A 5,910-nucleotide genomic window follows, 5' to 3' on the forward strand; every position below is an offset into this window, starting at 1 on the left:
GAAAACCTCCATGAGGCGCCCTAGTTGTTTTTCAAAAAAAAAAAAGAGAAAAAGAAAAAGAAAAATAAATCTAATATCCATTGAATAATTTCATGTTGCAGCAATGACATTGCAGGTTGCAAGAAGGATGTTTCATGACAGGAGGAGCACTCAAATCAAGGTTAAAGGAAATTTTCTTGTGCCTTCTACAGGAAGCTCTGTATTTCTACAGGAAACATCCTGTAGAACCTTTGGACGAGCCAAATCCAATTTCAAAAGTGAATCTAATGGTGGGAATCTATTGATTAGGCCTGCAAGCACTTATGTGTCCATCCCTTGCCTTTCTCCATCATTTTTTCCACCTCATTGTGCTTCTCATTGTGCTTCTACAGGAACTTCCTGTAGAAATTGTGGGAAACTAGACATGGATTTCAAAAAGTGGTTTGGCGAACATTGTAGCTTCCTCAAGGATTCAGAAGCCCTCATGAAATCTTCCAACTCCTCCTCCATCATCTCCATACCTGCATCACAGCCCAAGATCAGTTTTTCCTTCCATGCAAACACTTGAAAAAGGCCTTGAAGCAAAAATACCTAGAACAAAATTTGTTTTTGCCATAACTTGAAAACCATGCATCCATTTGCCAAACCGTTTTATGGGGAATTGTACAAGGTTGATGAAAACATGCTTGAGCAGTTTCATGCAATTCTGGTGCACGGTTTCCAAGAAATCAGCCTCCATCACCATCAGCCATTTTTGCATTTTCTCCATATCCGTGCATCCGTTTCAAAACCTGTTTCATGGGGATATGCATATTGGTGATAGTAGCCTGCCCAAGCAGTTTCAGCAAATTCTGATGCACGGTTTCCGAGAAATCGATCTCTGAAATCTTCAGCCATTTTCCATTTTTCTTGAAATCCGTGCATCCATTGATCACGATTTTGCTATGGGAGATGTATAATGATGATAGGAACATGCTCACCGAGTTTCAGATCAATCTGGTTTACTGTTTGAGAGCAATGGCGAAAACAAGTTCTGGTTTTGTGACCATGCAACAGCAGCAGCTTGAAGGTGCAGATCTGAACGTGGAAACAATTGCATGCAGCTCAGATCCGGCCAGAGGACACCTGCACAAGGAAAAGCAATCAAAAATCATCAGCCAAGCCCTCATGCAATCAAAGGATCCAAGCATGCAGCAGCAGAATCAGAGCATGCAGCAGCAAAAAGCTTCACAAGCAGCCGTTTGACTTCAGGTACGTGACTAAACCTTGTTCATCTATTGCATGAATCTAGTCTAAGCATTGCATAAATGAATGGAATGTTGAAATTAAGCCATGAATGTAGCAAGACACCCAGTTCTCTAGCGCTCAAGGAAAAATCACGCAGCATACGTGTATGGTCATTCATGAAAAATTTGAAAAACACAGTTAGTGGTAGATCTGTTGAACTCCAGTGCACAGGACATCAGATGATTGAAAGATAGATGAAGACATGCAGTTCATAACATCACTGCAGTTCTAAAAAGCCAGCGCACATGTTTTCGCCAGCTCACCACAAATCACGCAGCAACTAAAGTAGGCTCGGCTGAATCTCACGAATTGTTGTTCATCTGCACTTGCCACATCGTCAATTGAAGTTTGCACAAGCTGTTAACTTGTCGTCCTCCACCGAGCTTCTCGGTCTAGTTTGAAATTCTCCCACGTACCGGGCTCATTTAGAGGCGCAGTGACATCCTTCACAAGCTGACGAGAGTTCTACAAGAAGAAGTTCTATAGGAAGTATGGCATATCCTTCCAAAGCAGAGAAGCTTGGACTTTTCTTCATCGAGTTTGCAGTTCTGAAAGAGCAAACCGTGCAAGATCTCGATTTCTGAGGTTAACAGAAGCTGTGGACAAACTTAAACTCCAGGCTGCTGCTAGTGTAAAGGCTGGCAAGGAATCTTCTGCAAGAGAAATGCTTCAGGAAAAAAGAAAGTGCTGCAAGCTTTGGAGAATTGCAAAAATCCATGTGGAGCTTCTTGATGAGCCTTTGACAAAGCTTGGTGAGGCAATCTCAGTAAAGGAAACCTAATTATTTAAAACGATAATGTCTACACGTTTTGACATGGATATTGAAAAAGAGACTGAGGGACCAGCCAGAGTTGTCTCTTCCAAAGAAGTTGCATCTTGTGCCAAAAAATTAGTAGAACATTTCAGTTGGATCCAGGCAGCAAGGATACTAATATGGATGAAGTTCTAAGAACTACTGTAAATGATGCTGGTGAAAACGACAACAAGGTAAATCAGAAAGTAGACACCAAGGGCCTTTTGGCAAAGAGAGATAAGATCGAAGATGATTACTTCCATGCAATTTTCAAATGGATTGACTCATATCAGAGCTTCTTAATTTACCTTGACGAACAGGTAGCTGAAATGGAGTCAAATTTGCATACATTTCTCAAAATTTTCAAGTTTGATACTTGAGGATGCTAGTGTAGGCAGCATTCACCACTAGAGAGTCAGGTCTCAAGGTCTTGGAACTAGCATCAGCAAAATTGAAGAAGAAGACACCCCCAGCCATGCAAGCCAAATCAGGAAGTGTAAAAACGACTTCTACAGGAAGCCAGAAATCAGCTACAGGACTTTCTACTGGAAGTCCTGAAAAAGGGAAGCAAAAGGAGAAATCGGCCGAAATTCTAGCTAGGGAGGCAGCAGCTGTGCTGGCCGCCCTAAGTACCTCTCCCAAGCTGAAGGAGAAGTGAAAGAGGGAGCTTCCACTATATTTTAAGGCAAGAAAGGGTATGCAGATACTCTAGGAAAAGAAGCACAGGCAGTGGGAAGAAGCAAAGAGAAAAGCATGCTGCGCACTGAGCATCTTGGTTGTTCACTGTCTTCCAGTGCTACACTATTTTGGCTTGGTTTTGATTGATTGTCTTGTGTCTCCTTGTTTCACTGATGTTTGTGAAATTTATAAAAGAGGAAGGTGTTTTCAACTTGGGACTTGGGTATGTTCGTATATTGCTACTTATTCCATTTACTAATCTGCTTAAGCACAATAACCTGCTTACCAAAGCCTTTGAAAAGTGGGGTGATTTGGTGATGGCTTCATTCTGCTAACTGGTCCAACTTAGCATTTGAGGATTGTTGGCAAGATGTTCATCTTTGATGATTTCTGTGAAGATCTTACTTTGGAGCTGAGAGGTGATAGTTTGATGGTATATTTGCTTTCACACAAAATGCTGGTGAATTGTCTTTGACAGAGAAGAGGGCATCACTTCAGAAGCTTGGCATGAAAATAAGCCACCAGGGCCATCAAAGATGAGGAGAGAGATTGGTTGCTCAGAGGATGAGCAACACTTCCAGTAGGGGGGTGATGATGAGCCCCAAAAATGTACAATTATTTGGGCTCATTCAACCTCCTAATTTGACTTAATCCACCATTCTCATTGGTTTATTGCATGTTTTTGATTATTTTTATGCTAATAGAGTGAATTTGGTTAGTCATTATGCCAACAAGTCTAATGGGTGCTTTGTGTAGCCTTTTTGGTCAATTTGGAGACAAAATTGAAGGTCTTAATGAGCACTTGGCAGCCAAATTCGTGGGAGAACAAGCTAGAGGATTTGTAGGAAGGTGTCCCCTTCATTTATGGGCCCTTACCTCGAATTCTCCACCATCAACTCGGAGTTCAAGGGCCACCGAATCAATCAGCACAAGGGCAGCCAAGCAAGTCAAGTAGGACTGCTGTTAACTCCAAGTTTTGGGCAACCGAGTCCCTAAATTTTAGGAGGACTGTTGGGTCCTCAAATTGTATAAATAAGAAGGCTTAGGGCCTCATTGGGGTTAGCCAGTTAGTCATTTTGTTAGCCAGTGGATGTTAGATAGTCAGCCAGTAGATAGTAGCTAGGAGTTAGTCATTTCATAGCCTTGTTGTAGTCATTTTGTAATTCGATTTGTAGGCAATAGATTAGCTTTGCTTTCAGCTCATTCTCAAGCTCTCCTTGTGGACAGTTTTGATGTAACTCTTCATTCTTGATTAATAAAGATGAATCCAGCTTTGCACCAGCTCTAAATCTCTCTTGGGAGGCTATAGCTCTTGGGGTTGGGCCCATCTCAAGCGCCTAGTACCCCCCTTGTTTATCTTTATGTGTGTTTGCTGCGTTCTTAAAATAAAATATGCTCTTTAGATCTTGCTTTGTTATTTTTGTTGTTTTTGTTGGTTAAAGTAGCTTTTTATGTTTAGGATGGATTGGTAGGAGTTAGTCATGCGTTTATATCTCTTTGATAATGTTTTGTTCACATGTTGTACGTGATTCTTGTCATGAATAAGGTTGCTGTTCACTGATCTCATTAAACTGTTAGATAGATCATCTAATATTTTGATTGTATGCAAGACGTAGTTGGTTTGATCAGGTAAACACTATGCAGGGCACCTTCATCACCTCCTCGTTCATCTGAGCCTCGTCCAGATCAGCTCCTCCATCACCAAGTCTGTTTCCTCATCTCCCATCTGCTCTTTTGCCACGTAACCCTACCGTCTTGCCTTTCCATTGCCTAAACCTTCTTTGATGCAAGCTAGACTTCCACACCCTCTCATCACCTCATCCCTCAGTCATTGGGTCATTCCAGGCCCCTACCCTACCTCCCTACCCATTCATGCATTCTCTCCCACTCACCTATCAGTCAAAAACCCAATCACAAAACATCCTGTAGAAGAATTACAGAACTTCCTGTAGAAACCCCTGCAGACTTCCTGTAGAAGTTCATAAACACAGTTGCATGGCATCCTAACTTTGTGAAACTCTCTGGAAGGATGATAGGGATCCCTTAGACCCTCTCTGAGTCTTCCCAACCTTTTCCAAGCATTTCTCCTCCTTGATCCACCCCTGCACAGTGAAAAGCCAGTTAAAAGCACATGCATGATAATTCTAATAACTTAAACAAAAATACAAAAAGATGTTTTCTTCAGATAGTGATAACTTAGACACATGCATTTTACCTTCTTAGAAGTAATGGCATCTCTTTCGGTAGTTTGCATGCTCTCCTTTGCATCGGTAGGACTAGCTGGTAGAATTAGGGTTTGCTAGGGATTGTGTTTCTTTTTGGCTTTCAGTTTCTTTCCGCAAGTAGATTAGCTTCCTTTGAGTTAGCTTTCGTCCATCAGTTAAAAATATTCTTCTAAGAGCTCATAGAAGTTGGCTTGAGCCCCTAGCGGACTTGTGCCAGCTGACCAAGTGACAGCTGCGGCAAGAGCTAGTACTTGTGCATACAACACCGTCGCTTCCAAGTTTGTTACGAACTATCGGGTTGATAAAATTAAAGAAGGGAGTTCCAGGAGTTGTAGCATTATTGCTACAATATTGGGGCCCACCAGGGGGAAGTGCCCCCGAAGCTAAAAACAGATGTAAAATTGCCTTGTAAAAGTATAGTAATTTCTAGTCAATCTGGGCCCTTCATTAGGCGGATGATCTGAGGGTAGAACTTATGTTTAGTTTAGGGTTTTTGCCCTAGAAGGCAACCCCTCTCTTTATATGAGGTCATTGTATTGATTCTGTGTAATATATGTGTATTCTCCGAGCGAGAAGCAAACAGGTGAGACTGTGAGAGAAAACAAAGGATATTATAGCAGATCTGCTGTAGGTTGTGTATCTTCACTGTGCTAGATAATAGAAAGGAAAGATTGGCTGTTCAGGGTGGACGTAGCCCAAACTGGGTGAACCACGTATATCTGTGTCTCTATTGTTTTATGCATTTTCTGTGTTTATATTTCTGAAATATTTTATGTGTTCCATTGCTCTGTAATATATAATTTTCTAACAACTTATCTGTGGAGTGGTTTTCTTCATAGAATGAGAAAATTTCAATAGAATTCAATGGACATGCGTTCCTAGGGTGCCTCCTGGTGCATCTAGGATAGAAAATGGCCAAGGATCTCCCTTCTTCCTCCTACTTTCTCT

The sequence above is a fragment of the Pinus tabuliformis genome, chromosome 2_2 (assembly GCF_031772625.1).
Source record: "Pinus tabuliformis cultivar Carrire ecotype Pingquan chromosome 2_2, CPIR1, whole genome shotgun sequence".
Lineage (NCBI taxonomy): Eukaryota > Viridiplantae > Streptophyta > Pinopsida > Pinales > Pinaceae > Pinus > Pinus tabuliformis.